The sequence below is a fragment of the Tamandua tetradactyla genome, chromosome 14 (assembly GCF_023851605.1).
Source record: "Tamandua tetradactyla isolate mTamTet1 chromosome 14, mTamTet1.pri, whole genome shotgun sequence".
In the NCBI taxonomy this organism is placed as follows: Eukaryota; Metazoa; Chordata; class Mammalia; order Pilosa; family Myrmecophagidae; genus Tamandua; species Tamandua tetradactyla.
Genome location: NC_135340.1, coordinates 87,016,990 through 87,034,831, shown reverse-complemented (window position 1 = coordinate 87,034,831; position 17,842 = coordinate 87,016,990). Strand labels below are relative to the sequence as shown.

Below are 17,842 nucleotides of genomic sequence, written 5' to 3'. Positions count from 1 at the left end.
GTGGCAGCCACAACAATTTGGGTGACCAAAGAGACAGGAGGAGGAGGATGCTAAGGAGGGCCCGAGGGTGTTTGGTTGGACAGTGGTGGGTGGGGGCTGGGGTGCCAGTGTCCTCTGGAGGGATATGGGGTGCAGGTGACAGCTGGTGGCCAGAATCGGTCCTCCAGGTGGAGAGAAGCTGCGCGAGGACAATCTTCCCTGAGCTGGAAGAGGCTTTTCTGAATAGGACAGCGTGCTCACACGTAAGCTCACAATCCAGGTGGGGGTTGACACAGCGCTAGTGCTTAGAAAGCTGAGATCTGCAGGAAGAGTAGGAGAGCATGCCAGGCAGGAAGCACAGCTGGTGCCAAGGCCCCGAGGGCAAGGGCTCACTGGGTTTGGAACCCAGTGTATCAGGAACCAAAACGGGCAGGGTGAGGAATGAGGTCTTTATGTTGAAGGCTGTATGGAGCTATAAAGGGTGTTAGGGCCAAGGTGGCCAGAAAGGCCTTGGGGTTGCTGCGCAGAAAAGGAAGGCTCAGTAGAGCTTGGAGCCCATGGTGGCACCTGCCTGAGTTGCAGGTGGACCCTGGACAGGTGGTGGAGGTGAGGGCCTGGTGGAGAGAGGGGTGATCACTGGAAGAGGGTGAGGAGGGCCATTCGGGAGACGAGCATGGTGTGGGGTGCACGTGACCACTTGGGATGAGGTTGCCTAGTGCAGCTCCCTGGAGAACAGGGAGACAATAAATGATCCAGTCAAGGTGGGGGTGCCTGGGGGGGGGGGAACCCCGGAGCTACCTGGGCAGGAGGCCAAAGACAGGGGTACTTGGAGAAGGAGGTGGGGCAGTTAGTGAGGGGAGGGGTGGGGCAACAGCTGGCGGATAGCATGTGCCAAGATGTTTCCAAAGCGGCTGTACGGATCTTTCTTCAAAGATCCTGCTGCAAGTTTCTGTTCCACGGTGCCAGGCGAGAAAGAGAGGCTGAAGGTGCGGAGCGGCGCCCTGAGGGCTGGCCTGGGCGGCGGCTGAGGGAAGGCGCTGGGGTGGCCTGGGGGCCTGGAAGGGGTGACAGAGCGGCCACCTTTTCTTCTGAGGGCTCACAGCGCAGCGAGGGGCGTCGCCTGCCTACCCCAGGCCCATGTGCAGGGGCTGGGCTCTTGGGGGCAGACCACGGGAAGCGGGACCCGGGGCGGCGCAGGAGCGAGTCGCGGGGCGCAGGCCCGAGAGGCCCCAGGGGTGCCCTCGATGTGGCTTCGCCCCCGGCCCCGCGCGTTCAGCCTTTCGGGGCGGCTGCGAGGCGACCGTGCGCGTACGCTGGACTGGGGGCAGGCCGGCTCGTCCCGGCGCTGCTAAGACTAGGAGGGAAAGGCTCGCCGGCGGGAGACTCCACCGCGGGGACTACGGGAACGCCTGGGCGGACACACTGGACCAGGCCGTAGGGGCGGGGCCGGTGCGAAGATTGACTGGGTGCGGGGCGGTGGAAGACATGCTGGTTGGGCGCGGTATTTGGGCCCCGGGTCCTGCCCCGCGGTGATTGGGCGCGGGGTGGGGCCGGCGCGGTGGTTGGGCCCCGGCCCAGCCGCGCAGTGATTGACCGGCCCTGGGGCGGGTCCGGCGCGGTGATTGACTGGGCGCGGGCGGGGCCAGGCCATTCGAGGCTGGCTGGTGCGGGCTGCATGGGGCGGCGGCGGCGGCGTGGGGTGGACCGGGCACCCGGAGCAGGGGACCCTGCCCGAGGCCATCGCCGCGCTGAGTCGAGCGCTGCCCATCGGGCCCAGCCCCGAGACCTTCTGCCGTGCCAAGTTCGACCACCCAGAGGCGGTGAGCCCCGCGGGGCAGGCGGCGGGGGGGGGAGGAGGGCCCAGGTGGGCGCGAGAAGGTGGGCCGGGACCTGGGACCGCCTGCTTTGTCTCCGCAGGCTCCGCGCTCTGACAGCTGCTCTTAGGAGTGCTCTCGGCGATCTCGGAGGACGGCGCCAAGGCCCCTTGGGCCCTTGGTAAGCCCCTGCCCACCAGCAACATCGCGCCCCCAGCAAGCCCCGCCCCCCAACTCTCGGTTCTCGGCAAGTCTCTCAGTCCCCCGCAGCCCCCTCCGTCCTAGCCCCTCCCGCCCCATACAGTCCCGCCCTCCCTGGTAGCCCCTCCGCCACATCCCTACCCTCCTTGCTAGTCACGCCCACCCCACAACCACGCCTCCCTGCTAGCCCCTCCCCGCAACAGCCCTATCATTAAGCCCCACCCCTACTGATCCCACCCAGCAGCTTCCCTAGTCTTGCGTGAGCCCCGCCCCCTCCATAGACTGCCCTGGCTAGTCCCTGGCCTGTTCCTGGGATGCTCATCCTGGGGTGACCCGGAGCCTGCGCCTAGGGTCCAGGTGTTCTGGTCTCCGTGGGGCACAGCAGGACAGAGTTGGGGTAACCTTGGGGTGGGGGCTAGGTGGGTACATGGCTGGCCCCTCCCTCGGCTCCCTGGCCTGGTAGAAGGAACCAGGTTTCAGGGGTGATGAGATCAGGTCCGGAGTCTGTTCCAGCGGGTGGGCCCGGCCCAGGGAGGGCATCTGTGGAGACTCCTGGAGAGGTTCTGATGAATTGTCACCTTGCCAGTCGAATCACATCTTGCACAGACATGGGAGTGCTGAACTGATGGGCCCTGCCAGGGATCTGGTTTGCATCTTTCCTAACTCGCCTGTATTGGGCAGCAGGGGAGGAGGGCCTGGTGCCACTGGGCAGGGGCAGTGGGAGCACGCCCGAGGCTATGCGGGGCAGAGATGGGCTCAGGGTTCCCCATGCACATTTTGGTGCATGCTACAACCGAAATGTCTAAGGCTGAGCACTGCCACGGTGGAAGGCAGGGTGGGCTGGGGGCCGGACACTTGCTGGGGACCGTGGGGGATTCTTGGGACGGACTGCAGGTGCCCGAGTCCGACCCTGTTTCCTGCTTTCCTGAACAGCAACCTGGCTGCTTTGCCCTCCCTCTGTGGCCTGTGCCTGCCCGGCCCTCTGTGAATTGGTCCCTGCAGGAACCCTAGGGTGGGTGTTGTGGGGGGTGGGCATTGGCTTTGGGGACCTGCTCAGGCTCCTGGGCGTGTGGCTCTCAGTTGTGCTGCTGGCCACTGCTGGTGGTGCACCTGGAGGTGTGATGTCCTCCTGGAGGCCTGGGGTCGCCGCTGGGAGGGGTCTTCAGCGTGGGTCTCACTGGGCTGCGCTTGGGTTCCTGGGGCCCGGAGGCCAAGCAGGAGAGCTGGGGGTCGGGGTAGGGGGTTAGGCACTGCTTCCTGGGTAGGTGGGACTTGACTGAGTGGTTGGAGGAAGGTATCTCCCCACCACTGCACAACATCCTGTGCATCCCCCCTCCTCCCCACTGGACCATACCCTGTGCACCCCCACTGCACCTAACCCTGTGCCATCCTCTCCCCCTCACTGCATCTCCCTGGGTGCACCCCGCTCCTCACTGCATCACACCTTGTGCATCTCCTTTTCCCCTACTGCCCCCCACTCTGGGACATCTTTCACTCTTGCTCGGACCTGTTTCCCTCACTTCTGTTGTACCCCTTTTTATGCTTCTTTGCCTCCTTGAGTTCAACTCCTTTGGGGAGTCTCCCTGCCTCCTGCCCCCCCAGGCCGAGATAGCACTCTTGTCCAGCCCCTATGCCCCTGTCCTCGCTGGACCTCAGGCCCTGTCTGGAGGCCATTCCACCTCACACTGCTGCTCAGAGCCTAGCCTTAGCGCCCCCTCCACAGTCCCCTGGGTGGCAGGTGGTTGGGTGGGGGACCCCTAGGGGAATTCTGCCTGTGCAGCCCCTCTGAGCCCTCGCCCTCGAACAGGTACCATGGAGGGTGGGACATGGGATGTGTGCGGGCGCCCCTAGGCTCACATAAGGAGCATGCCCCGCCCCATCCTTGTCCCGCCCTGTCCCTGCCCAACCTGTGTGTATGCGGTTTCAGGTCCACGCATAAACCCAAGGTTGCCACAGCAGCCTGAGCCTTGGCCACTTGTCTGTCGCCCAGACGGAACTGCTCAGGGATCTGGAGAGCAGCTGGCAGGTGAGGCTGGGGTCTAGGAGGGTCCTGGGACAGAAGACCCAGCTTTCAGGAGCCGAAGCTTGACCGCTGGGCACCTGTGGCCATAGGTGCAGCCAGGGCAGGTGGGCTGAGGGCTGGGCTGGCTGTGGCCACCCACGCAGATTGTGGGGATACCATCTGGGGTTCACACGCATGGGGTTGCAGCCTGGAGGTCTGCAGGTTCCAGTCCCTGGTGGTGCAGAGGGGTTTGGGGTCTTGTCGAGGGTGGGGCCCCGAAGCCCATGCTGAGGACAGGGAGCTCCCAGGGCCCGCCCGCCCTTGGTGGGCATGGCACTTCCTTAGCAGGCCTGCCCTGGGCTCTGAGCTAACCCACCTAGAGCCCAGGCAGATGGCCACCTGTCCCTTGACCCCTCCTGCCACTGTCCCCACTGACCCTTGGCCTCATGCCTCTTTGTCAGGTCTATGTGTCAGCCCTGACTCTTTCCCCATCTGGCTGACACTTTTGCGATAAGGCTGGCACTACCCAGCCCGGGGCTTGGCACCTTCTCGGCCCCTCCCCGCCTGCAGTCTCAGAGGCCCGGCTCCTGCTTCTGGCTCAAGCGGCCCCTGCAACCTGGGCTTGTTGTGGTTAGGGATATGGGGGTCAGAGGCACCCCACTGTGGGCCTCCTGCCACAGTGGCTGGCCAGCAGGTACTGCCCAGAGGCGGGACCATGAGGGAGGCTGCCAGCAAGTGGCTCTAGGGGGATCTGTGTCTCCCTATATGCCCTGGGTCCCTCCTGGCTCCAGTGGCCTGGTCCCTGCAAGGCCGGGTGGGGCCTGTGTTCTACCTAGATGTACTGGGGGTCCCTGGGTGCCCTGGGCTTTGCTCCTCCTGGAGATGACTTGGCTGCTCGTCCCCCCCCCCCCCCACGACTGCCCCACCCCCGCAGCTGCTCCTCCTTGGCCCTTAGGCTAGAAGTTGCTCAGGGCAGTGCTGGATGCTGGGTGGGGCAGGGACCCTACGGCCGGAGGGAGACCTGGGCCCAGGGGAGTGAGGCGCCTGGGCAGATGCGGTGGGGCACGGAGCCCTGAGGGGCTGGGAGCTGAGGCTGGTGGTATGTGGGAGAGGCACGGCCCTGAGATGTGGGGGCTTCACCGGGTTTGGGGGTCCTGACAGCCAGGGCCATGTTTCAGCTGCTGCAGGCGCTGGAGAAGGAGAACGCACACCTGGAGGCTGCCGTGGCGTGGCGGCACCGAGAGCTGGTCTTCTGGCGGTGGATGGTACGGGCTGCACAGCTGCTCGCCCGCTCCCAGGGCCTGGAGCTTGGCAGCCCTGCGTGGGTGGGAGGGGCTTCCCGTTTTCCAGACAGGAAGGGCAGGCTCTGGGGCACGAGGGGTGAGGCAGGGGCAGGGAGGGGACTGGAAGGGAAGCCCCAGGGCAGCTGTGTGTCCGTTCCTGGCTTCTGGTCTAGTCCCTGTCCGGATTGGCCACCTCGGGAGCCCTCGGCCATCTGGGGGCACGTGGATCCGTTGGGGGACCAGCTGGGTGGATACTGAGGTGCACCCCAGGGGCGCTGTGGGTCATCCCCACCTGGCAGCTCCCTTGCTTGGCCTGTGCTCTGCGTTTGTTTGAGGCTTTGGGGCCTCCAAGCTCAGGGCCGTCTCTGGGTTCTACGTGGCTGGACGGGGACACCAGTGGGCAAGGGAGCCAGGGGCTCCAGGCTGGTGGGGACACAATGCTACTGGCTCCTGTCTCTGGCTCGGGGCTGCAGCCTTCTGGACTCTGGCCTCTGTGCCCCTCTGAGCCTCGGCGCTGTCTGCCCCTGATGCCCAGGAAGCTGGGCCTGTTGTCTGCAGCCCTGTCTGTCATCCCCTCCCTTGGGTCTGTCTGCAGGACACAGTCCTGGACACCTGCCCCCCACAGGCCCCTGATGCTGGCCCACTGCCCACGTTTCTGCCCAACATCCCTGACCCTGTGGTTGGCAGTGGGAGTTGGTGGCAGGGGAGCTGAGGTCCTTGAGGAGGAGCTGCGGGCACTCACAGAGCCCTGCTGGCAGTGTGGGACACGCAGGTGAGCACGTGGGGGGTCTGCTTCAACCCTGGGGTCCTCTGCCATCTCTGGGGTCCCTTCCAGCCTTGGGGATCCCCTTTGTCCCCAGGGGTCCTCTCCCATCCCAGGAAGTCCCCTCCATCCCCAGGCATCCTTTCCATCCCTGGGATTCCCTCCCATCTCCTGGGATCTTCTCTTATCCCCTGGGATCACCTCCATCCTCTAGGATCCCCTCCATTCTAGGGGGTCCTCTCCCATCCCCATGAATTCCCTCCCATTTCTGGGGGTCCACTCCATCCCCAGGGGTCCTCTCCATACCTGGGAGTTCCTCTCATCTCCTGGGGTCCTCTCCCATTTCTGGGGCACCTCTCTATCCTCAGTGATCCCCTCCCTTCCCTGGAGGTCTCTATCCCCAGGGTTTTTCTCCATCCCAGGGGTCCTCTCCATCCTCGGGGCTCCCTTCTTCCCAAGGTGAGGGTCCTCTCTATTTCTGTGGGTCCTCTCCCATCCCCAAGAGTCCCCTCCATTCCCAGGCGTCCTCTCCATCCCAGCATCCTCTCCATTCCCCAGGGTTCCTCTCTATCCTGGGGGTCCCCTCCATCCCCGGGACCTCCGGGACCTCCTCAGCCTCTTTCCTTGCAGTGACTGCCCCCGCCCCCAGGCACTCTAGCCCCTTCCGCTTCCACCAGCCTCTTCTGGGGGCAGGGCTGAGGGGCTGAGGGTGGGTTTCTTTCCCGGAGCCCCTCAGTGCCCTTGGGTTTGTGCGCCGTTTGCACTCAAAGGGCCGTGTTGGTCCATGGTGAAGACCCTGCCGCATCCCTGCTGCTCCACACCTGCCTAGACGCCTGGTTCTCCCAAAGCTGCGTTTGTGCTGCTCTGGCCTGGCCTTGCATCTGACTCCCACGCGTGGCCGAAGCACCCGTGGAGTGTTCCGCGGCCGGTGCCCCTGTATGTTTTGTTCTGGCTGCTAGGGGTCCTCATAGCCCCCCGTTCCACCTGCCCACTGCCTTGGGGCCTCCTGGGGTTATGGTCACCAGCCCTGGGCAACCCCCGGCCATGGCTGAGCAGAGCCATTCATGCAGTGCCACATTTGCTTCTTCAGTTTAGTTTTTCAGACACATTTGAAAAGTTTGCAGGCATGGTTTCCCTTTGAAATGTTCTCTCACTTCTCTAAAGAGGAAGGACTCCTCCCTGCCCCTGCCCCTACCCAAGTGGCGATGATGCCTGCTGCCCCCCACCGGGGCTGTCCCCGTCCCCTGGCCCTTCACCGGGTGTCTGCATGAGTCAGGGCTGTCCCCTTGGCCAGGCTGAGCTGGACATACTCTCCCCAGCAGCGGTGAGGATGCATGACGCTCCACGTGTCAGACTGTGGCCATTTCCCTTTCTTAGACACCTCACAGGCAGAGCCGTTTTTAAGCAGAGTTGGGGTACAGGGTGCCTCTCTTGGGGCAGGGGCCCAGCTGTGGACAGGAAGACCCCATGGAGAGGCCCCGCTCCAGCCTTCCCGGGGCTGTGGGATAGGACCTCCCCAGAGGGACCTGGGAGGCAGCAGCAGCTTAATGTGTGCTCAGTCTGTCCACATGCACAGCAGGCGGGTCTGCAGGGGCCAGGAAGCTGGTCATGTACTGCTGCTGCATGGCAGGAGGCTGGTCAAGAGCCCAGAGGGGACATCACAGGCTGGCTGTCCCCTAGGGGCCTGGCCTGCTGGAACCTGGCCCTGCCTGGAGCAAGTAGGGTATGCAGCTGGGTAGTCCTGAGGGAGGGGCAGGGACCGAACAGAGACTGGTGACCTGCTGCAAGGCCCACAGTGCTGGGATCAGGCTGTACCTGAGTCTAGTGGGGGCCCTGTGGTCACTGGCCCAGTGAGGGTGGGCAGAGCTGGCCAGGAGGGGGCCTTCTGAACTGGCTCTGGCAGGCGCACCATCCTTTGGAGAAGTTGGGTCAGGGAGCTGGAGTGCCAAGGGGACACTGTGCGATGGCCTGGCTGGGCTGGTCCCCGGGCACTGCAAGTGCTGCCATCTCCTCCATGCAGGTCCGAGGCCAGAGCCGGGGCTCTGTGTGGAGCACGACACTGCGGACCTTGCGGGCAGCTGTGATGCAAGACCTGGTGGCCTTGCAGCAGGCCTGGGATTGAGACAGGGGCCTGGCCCAGCTCCATGGGCCCCACCGGCTGGTGAGGAGCCAGCCCGGGGCGCCTATGGGTCAGGGCCTGCCCGCTGCCAAGAAGATCTGAGTGCTGAGGAGCAAGGAGGCCTGCCTGGAGGCGGCATTGTGACAGCGTCAACATGAGTTGCTGCCTGGATGCTGAGGCCACCTGGCACACCCCCCTTGGTGGGATCCTGACCTTGGAGTGGCAGTTGCACACTCTGGGCTGTGCTCACTGCGCCCATCCTGGCCCACCAGGGTCCAGCTCTTTGGCCAGCAGCACTGGGTGGGTCCAGAGTCCTGGCCTGACTATCGCCTCCCTACCACCCCGTACCCCTGGAGGTCATAAGAACTTCTGGTGGCCATGGGTTCAGGCCTGAGGTGGACTCAGAAATAAATCATGGAGTCCCCTGCAGGACAGGGTTGCTGGCTGTCCCTTTGTGGCCCTCTCAGGTCTCTGTCTGGGGGAGGAGTCAGGGGAGGGGTATACCCAGGAGGCAGGTGTAGCAGAAGCTGGACACGTGGGGGGCTGGTGGGCATGGAGATTCAGGTGCATCCTACACTGGGAGGGTGTCAGGACCCTTGGAATGCTGCTGAAGTCCATGTCCCTGAACCCAAAAAGCCAATGGGCCTGGTCATCCTGAGCAATTGCCTTGGATACCCGGTCCCTGTACTGGGCTAAAAGTGTGTCTGGTGCACATGTGAGCGGGCTTATGCACAGGTGTGTCCATTGTGCATGTGTGTGTGTATGGGTGTGCATGTGAGCATGCTTGTGCATGCCCAATGCATGTTTAAGTGTATGTATATGTGTACATGTATGTGCATGCATGTGTGTGTGTGCGTGCAAGCATATGTGCAGGTATGTGCCTGGTACACATGTGAGTGTATGTGCATGAATGTGCCTGGAGCACATGTGAGTATGTGTGCACGTGGTATGCATGTGAGTACATGCATGTGCCTGGTGCACATGTGAGTGGGCATGTGCACATGTGTGCATGCTGTGCATGTGAATGCATGGTACACATGTGAGTGGGTGTATGCACATGTGTGCATGTGTGCACGCATGTGCATAGTATACATGATTGGGTGTATGCAAGCATGTGTGTCTGGTGTGCATGTGAATGCACATATGTGTGAGTGTGTTGAGTACAGATGAATGCCCATTTCTTGGGGGGTGGCACCCAGTGTGAGTGGTGGACAGAGGGGTTCTGTCTTGGGGGCTCCCTGGCAAGCTTGGCCTGCCCCTGACAAAGAAGTGTTTGTGCTCCTGGGATGTCCCCCCAGCCTGCTAGAGTGTCCCTGTAGGCCCCTGCCCCCATCAGCAGACACAAACCAGCCTGGGGCCCCAGCCCTGCCTCCTTGTCAGGCACCCCTCTTCTCCTTTGTTGGGGCTCCCGCCAGCCTGGGTTGGGGCCTTAGCCTCAGCTCTCTCCTTGCCACCTCTGCTGTGGCCCCTCCTGCCCTCAGCCACAGGCTACCTCCCTTGTCCTGGCTCCCAGCAGTCCCTCTCCCGCTGTCATCTGTTCTGTGCTGGCACTCGCGCTGGGAAGCCCAGCTCAGCACAGCCAGGAGGCAAGCTAGCAGTGCACATGCCCACTGCAGGATGACGGGGTCTATGGGTCTGTGAGTCTGCGTGTGTCTGTGTGTGTATGTCTGTCTGATCCTACATCTCTGTCTGTGTTCCCTGTGTGTGTCTCTTTCTGACCCTGTGTCCCTGTGTCTGTGTGTCCCTGTGTCTGTCTGACTCTGTGTGTGTGTCTTTGTGCCTGGCCCTACATATCTGTGAGTCTGTCTTGTTATCTCTGAGTCTGTCTGTGGAACTCCAGACACGAATCTAACACGCAGGCAGTAGACAAGGGGTGCGGGCTGTGGCCTGGTAAGGACAACTGAGCGGCGGTGCCGAGGGAGACGGAATGGCCTCTTGCCCGCAGCCCTCTGCCCACAGTCTCCTGGCACTGCTCGATCAAGTTGCTGCACACTTGGCAGCTAAAAGCCACGTGGTGGCTTTGTGACTTTCTGGCTGTGGGGTTCAGCAGCCTGGCCCCGGTCACCGTATGGGGTGGGCAGGCTGAGTCTCCTACAGGCCATGGGCCTGGCTGCCAGGCTTGCTGGGTCATTGCTGCTGCCAGCAGGAGCTACCTGTGGCCTCCAGAGGCTGCCCTGGCTCCTACGCGTGGCCTCCACATCCTTGAGGGCCCTCACGCTGCTGCCATATGCTCTCCGCCTCCCTCTTCCACTTTCAGAGCCCCTCTGACCCCCTGAACACAGGGTGACCCCCCGTCTTAAGATCGGCAACCTCAGTCCCCATCAACTTCGGCAGTTGATCTGAACAGTTACATCTGTTCTGTGACTATATTACATTAAAAGACAAAGTCCACACACGGGACCTCACACATAGCTATGTGTGTGTTTTCACACACGTGCTTTGTTGTCTTGTTGGGTTCCAACTGCTCTGGTCCCTTTAGCACCCGACCTTGCTGCCCCTGGGCCAACTGTCCTCCCCTGCTCAGCTCAGGGTCTCCTATTTGGCTCCCCAGTCAACCTTGGCTCAACCTTGACCTGAGGTGTGTGGCTGGTGAGGACCCTGGCCTCTCTCCTGCAGCCTCTGCCCCCCAGCCAGGGGTCGTGCTGGTTTGTCCCCAGGATCTCCTGCATGGCACATCTCTGTGTGGAACACGGGAGGCACCTGGGGAGTGTCCTGCTGGGACCGAGATGTGGCTGAAGTCGGCCATCTCTAAGGGGCCTTTGCACAGTGGGTCCCTTCTCAGTCTTCTGAGCTGGAGGCAGAAGGAACAGGAATGCACTTTTGGAGACTTGGGCGTTGGCCGGACCAGGCCTTCCGGGAGTGTCCATGGACATCCATCTCTTCCTGGCTCCTCCGTGGCCTCTCCTTCCCAGTCCAGCTGTCCTCTGCATATCGGGACTCCAGCCTGGCTGGATTAGGACCCACCCTGGCTCAGCTTGGCAGCACCTTAGAGACTCTTTGGAGATCCCATTTCCAAGTGAGTCTTCACTCCTGGGACTCCTGGGACTGGGGCTCAGCCTTGCGCCTGTCTTTGTGGGATGAGTCACCCCACCACAGGAGTCCTGGGGAAGTGTATGTACATGCTGCGTCTCCCTCGAACCTGCAAGGCCCTCTCCAGTTCTGTGGCTTCGTGGCTGTGGACATAGTACATGCAGCCCTGTCTGTGCAGACTGGTGTGTGTGTGCATGTGTGCTGTGAGTGTGTGCATGCAGGTGCCTGTGTGTGTGCATGTGCACATGCATGTGTACCTGTGAGTGTGCATGCCAGTGTGTGCATGTGCCTGTGTATGCATCTTTGCATGTGTCTCTGTGCACATGTGTGCCTGTGTTTGCACAATGTGCGTGTGTGCATGCCTGTGCATGTGCCTGTATGTGTGCATGTGTCTGTGTGTGTGCTTTGCATGTGTGCCTTTGTGTGTGTGCACATTCATGTATATGTGCCTGTGCCTGTGTGCATGTGTGCGTGTCTGCCTGTGTGGTGTGCATGCCCATGTGTGCATTTATATGTACATGTGCATTCCTGTGCATGTATGCATCTGCTTGTGCATGTGTGCATTTGTGTGCACCTGTATCTTGCTGGGAGTGTGGCTTTATCGGTGATAAAGCCTAGTTTGTCCAGAGGCCAGAAGGAAGTGAGGGGAAGAGATGGTGAGGGCTGGTTGTCTGGCATGGCCTGAGCCAGGGGAGTGGAGGGAAGGCGGATGAGGTTGGAGAGGTAGCTGGGAAGGGTATGTGTTGCAGCTGTGTCCCGTGGTGAGGATTCTGGAAACTCTGGGCAAGACCGAAGTGCTGCAGCAGTGACGGCAGGGGAGGCTGGGCTGGATTTCATCCTGAAAGATTGTTGCTGGGTGAATGGGTTCTGGAGGCAGGGACAGGGGCTCAGGCAGAGAAGGCTAGGGAGAGGCTGTGGGCTGGACTGGGCTGGATGCTGGTAGGTGGGCAGGTGCAGGTCTCATGGGTCTCTTGATTGTGGGACAGGCAGGCAGCAGTCAGGGCGAAGCCTGAGGCTGGCGTCTGCAGTGGGGAGGATGAAGCTGCCTCTCCTGGGACTGAGGGCAGGCTTGAGGACGCGGTGTGGGCAGCTCGGGGCAGAGCTTCGACCCGTGATGTCTGCCATCCAAATGGGGCTGCTGTGGGTTGTGGGCTCCATAAGTCTGGCATTTGGGGAAGATGTGGCTGGAGCAGAGTGGAGATCCCATAGGCATGGAGCGAGGAGGCCAGAGAAGATGCCTGAGGATGGAGCCCTGGCTCAGAAGTTAAGGAAGAACCAGGGGGAACTGAGAGGGGCTGGTGAGGCAGGCTGGAGCTTTGATGGCCCAGGGAAGAAGGCATTTCAGAAGGGAGGGTTCTATGGTCAAAGACAATGACTGAGACTTGATGGCCAAATTAGGCAGCCTGGAGGCCCCTGGTTTCAGAGGGGCTCGGGATGAGGTGGACACTTGACTACAAAAGAGAATGGAAGGCAAAGAGGTGGAGCCAGGGAGTCTTGTCTTAGAGCAGCCACAAAAGAGGGGCGTCAGCTGGATGGGGGTGTAGGGCGCAGCCCCTGACTTTTTGGTGCTCTACACTAGAGCAGCTGGTACTGCTTCAGCTAATGTGGAAGTGGCTGCTGCTGTGTCCAGGACCTGGAGCCTGTGGCTTGAGCTGAGGAGCTTTGGAGAGGGACATTTGCTCAGTCCGTCCCTGCCTGCAGCCACGGGGAAAGCAGGTTGAGTGTCTGTCATGCCTGTGGCTAAGGAGTGGGGAAAGCCCAGATGATGGACCCTCACTTGCTGTGTTTAGCTTTTCATTGTGAAGGAGAAATGAGCTGGACCCAGTGGTGGCGAGTTTGAGACCAGAAATGAGGGGCAGTGGGGACTGCCAGTTACAATCCTATTAAAATTCCTATTACCAAAGGGCCTCAGGCTTGCAGCCACACCCTGTTAAGAACGTGAGAGGGGTGGGCAAGGAAGCCAAACAGCAGAAGTGATTCAGAGCCAAGACAAGTACAGCAGGAGGTGGGGTGACAGTGCAAAGGGCTGACTGGGGGTCACCCTGGAGGGAAGTGACCATGGAGACAGGCAGCCCAGGAAGGCATGGGAGGGGCCAGGAAAGCCCCGGTGAGCATCAGGTGTGTCAAAGATGTACCCCACAATTCTTATTGGAGCCCCCCAAACTCAGCCAGTATTTATGTCCTGAGGGCTGGGTAGCAATCTGGAAAAAGGAAACGCATAAATTGCAGAAAAATCGCCCTTAATTTACTTCTTGAACTCCTACAGTGACTTGCTAATAAGTTGTTTGGGGCTGTTAGGCTCTGGGCTTCTCAAACCTTAGCTGGGTTGAACATCGCCACCCTCCTTTCCTGGTCAGCATTGGCTTTGTCTGTAATTTACTTTTTATCATGGCAACTGCTGTAAGCCCAGCTTCGTAAAGACACATCATCAAAAGGAAAACAGTGTCATCTGATGCTGAAACTCTGAACTACCTCAAACTAATCGTTCATGTAGAGGATTCCAGTACTTCCACAGAAATTAAAATTACCTTGCCGGGCTCCTGTGAATTCACTGCGACACCCGGGGTGCCTCAGCACACTGTTTGGGAACCCTGGTCCTGACTAATGCAAGTATTTGTGTTTTCCCACTTTGTCTCTTTCCATTTAGTAGCATGTTTTAAAGCTCTGTCCATGAGGCTGTGTGTGCAGCTACTTCACTGCTTCTAACCCACGCTCACTGTCTCAACACTCCAACATGGCGCCTCCACCATGGTTACCTTTCATTTCCCAAAGGTGGCGCTGGGCTGCCTCCAGAGACCCTGCCCTCATGTGGACCTGAGTGAGCAACGCTTTGGGATTTATCCCCGGGGCAGACGAGCTAAATTATAGGGTGCGCAGGACCTGCATGTGAGCAGGGCTTTCTGACTGCACTCGGGATGGCCCTCCTGCCCACACACCCACTAGCCTCCTGGCCTTTCTCCCAACCCACAGGCTCCATTGCCATCCCTCCCTCTTCAGGGTCAACTTCCAGAGTTCTACCAGTCTGATTCGGTAGTCTCCCAGCTTAATCCCTACTGCTTTAACTCTTGAATTTGAGCATTTTTTCATGTAGTTATTTATTTATTTAATTTCCTCTTTTGTAAACTGCCTATTTCTGTCCTTTGATCACTTTTTCTTTGGGGATTGCTGCTTTTTCCAAGTTGATCTGCTGGAATCCCTTGAACATTTCAGATTTTAATCCATTGATGGTTTTGCACGTTGTAAATATTTTCTCCCAGTTTTTAATCTGGTTAAAATGTTGCCCATGGTTTCCCTTTGTTGAACAGAAAATGTAAATCTTTTTAATAATCAAATGCATCATTTTTCTTTTTGGCTCTTGGTTTTCACTTTTAACATTTTATTCAAGATGTTCTTCCCTCTCCTGGGATGTATTCTACACATCCTCCTGCTAATCTTTCCTTTAACATTTAGGTCTTCAATCCATCTAGAGCCCACCTTGTAGGTGGGGGATTATGCAGGAATCCAGCTCTTTTATTTTTCCCATATTGTGAGCCAACTTCCAACACCATCCGTTAAAATTATATCCTTTCCTCATTGATGTGGGGTCACCTTTCTCAATATTATGTTTCCAAAGGTACAGGGGTCTTCCACTGACCTCTTTCTTCTGTCCGTGATTCTATTTCTGTGCCAATACTACACCGCTTTTTTTTTTATTAATTAAAAAAAATTCTACACCGCTTTTATTGCTATGTGTATCAGTCAGCATTCAGCCACAGTAGGGGATATATATTGAGAGGAGATACATATATATGTGTGACTAGGTCTTGGTTTATGGGATTATAGGAACCAGGAGGCAAGTATAAAATCCATAATCTGTAGGGCAGGCATCAGGAAGGGCAGACTGAACCTTCTGGGCAAGACCTGGAGTTGCTATCCATAGGCAGAATTTCTCTTCAGAGGAGCCTCAGCTCTGCCTTTAAGACCCTTCAGTTGAATCAGGTCCATCTGATTACCTAGTATAATCTTCCTTATTTAAAGTCAACTGATTATAGACTTTCATGACATCAAAGTACCTTCATAGCACACCTCTACTGGTGTATGATTGAAGAACTGGGGACTTTAGCCTATTTGACATATCAACAAGACCATCAAACTGTGGCTTTGTATTATTTTAAATATCTGGTTGGGTGAAACTCTTTATTCTTCTTTTTTAAGGTTAAATAAGTTGTTTATGGCCATTTATTTCTCTATAAATTTCAGAATGTTTTTCAAGTTCCTTGGAAAATCCAGCTGGAATTGAGCCTGAATTAAGTCTATAGATGATTTTGGAGAACTGACATCTTTATGTTATGCCAATCCACCATAGAACACTGGACTGCTTTTCCTTTTATTAAAAACATTTTATATGCTCTTTATTAAACTTTACAACTTTTGTCCATAAATTCTTAAGTGGTTAGTCTCTGTATGCTTTATGATATTTTGTTATTGTGAGTAGTATCTTATGTTAAATTATATGTCCTGTCCTGTTATTGCTGGTGTAGAAAAATACTATTGTTGATTGTAGCTTAATTTTGGCTATCTTGTTAATGCTTGCTGTTCAGCAGTAGTGGTAGTGAATATCCCTGTTTTCTGTCTTAAACGGCATGTTCCTGAAGTTTCTCCATTAAGTTTGATGTTTGCAATGTGCTTTTGGTATGTGACTTTTATCAAGTTTAGAGCGTTTATTTCCGTTCCTGTTTTCTAAAAGTTAAAAAAAAAAATTATTATAAGTACTAAATACTTTGTCTTCATTAATCAATGCCATCATATGATTTTTTTGTTTGTTAATATAATGAGTGACATTACATTAATTGCACTAATATATTTTTCCATGTTGAACCATCCTTGCATTCCTGGATAAACCCTATTGATCATGATGTTTTAAGTTTTTAATACTCAATTACTTTCTGTTAGCTAAGGTTTTACTTAAGACTTTCATATCCATATTCAAAACTGAAATAGGTCCATAATTTTAATTCTTTCTTTTGTATCACCCTTACTAGGTTTTGGAATCTCATTTATCTCATAATATGAGCTAGGCAGCTTTTCCAATCTGTTTTCTGGAATAATTTAGTAAGGTAGGAATTAACTATTCCTTGAAATTTGGTAGACTTCACCTACAAACTATGTGGACCTGGCATTGCTAGATGGGGAGATTTTTAATTATTGTTCCAATTTCTTTAATACTTATATGCACAAAAACAAATTCTCCATTTTAAAAACCAGATTTGGTATTTTATATGAAAAATCTAAATAATGGTTCATTTATACACCTTTTCCAGTCATCCTGTTAAATATTGCTTGATACACTTTGAGGCTAAGTTGTTAGGTGTGTATATGTTTATGATAGGTTAATCTTGTTTTACTCTTCCTTTTGCTAGCATATAACTGCCTTCTTTGTCCATTATGGGTTTTCTTTTTTTGCCTTTAAGTCTGTTCCATTATATATTAAGGTAATATTATAGCTTTCTTTTGTTTCATATTTGCCTGGCATGATAGTTAATATTATGTGCCAATGTGGCTAGGCTATTGTGGTCTGAATTTGTCTGTAAAAATATTTTGTAGAAGTGATCAGCATCTACACTCAATTGGCTTTAATTAAAGGAGATTACTCTCAATAAGGTGGGTGGGTTTCACCTAATCAATGGAAGGCTTAGTGAGCAAAAACTGAGGATTCTTTAAGAAGAAATTCTGTCTCAAGATAGTTGAATTTCCAGCCTTTGAGCTTGCCCCATGGATTTTTGACTTGCCATCCCCACAACTGCATGAGCCAAGTCCTTTTAAAAGCTTCTTTATGCACACACACACTCACACTCATGTACATATATCCTATGAGTTCTGCTACTTTGGAGAAACCTCATTGATAAACCTGGTGTATGCTTATCCATCCTTTATTTTTCAACCTTCTTGTGTTTTTTTCCCTCAATAATGCTTTTTGTACATAGCATGTTGTTGACACTTGTTTTTTTATTTTTATTTTTTTATTTTTTTATTTTTAAATTAGTTATTTTATTTATTTATTTTTTATTTTTTTATTTTTTTATTTTTTTTATTAACGGAAAGAGAAAAAAAAAGAAATTAACACAACATTTAGAAATCATACCATTCTACATATGCACTCAGTAATTCTTAACATCATCACATAGATGCATGATCATTGTTTCTTAGTACATTTGCATCGGTTTAGAGGAACTAGCAACACAACAGAAAAAGATATAAAATGTTAATATAAAGAAAAGAAATAAAAGTAGTAGTAATAGTAAAAAACAACAACAACAAACAAACCAACAAGCAAACAAAAACAAAAAAAACCCTATAGCTCAGATGCAGCTTCATTCAGTATTTTAACATGATTACTTTACAATTAGGTATTATTGTGCTGTCCATTTTTGAGTTTTTGTATCTAGTCCTGTTGCACAGTCTGTATCCCTTCAGCTTCAATTACCCATTGTCTTACCCTGTTTCTAACTCCTGCTGAACTCTGTTACCAATGACATATTTCAAGTTTATTCTCGAATGTCCGTTCACATCAGTGGGACCATACAGTATTTGTCCTTTAGTTTTTGGCTGGATTCACTCAGCATAATATTCTCTAGGTCCATCCATGTTATTACATGGTTCATAAGTTTATCT

The 17,842-nt window shown here is 55.3% G+C and overlaps 1 pseudogene across 1 annotated transcript; it reads left to right on the top strand.

Annotated features, from left to right (window-relative positions):
- The first annotated feature begins 3,933 nt into the window (after nucleotides 1-3,933).
- Nucleotides 3,934-17,165, top strand: LOC143655505 (tubulin epsilon and delta complex protein 1-like; annotated as a pseudogene). Its single transcript, XR_013162134.1, has 4 exons — nucleotides 3,934-4,020; nucleotides 5,175-5,261; nucleotides 5,875-6,051; nucleotides 15,431-17,165. The product of XR_013162134.1 is annotated as a tubulin epsilon and delta complex protein 1-like (transcript).
- Nucleotides 17,166-17,842: the final 677 nt, after the last annotated feature.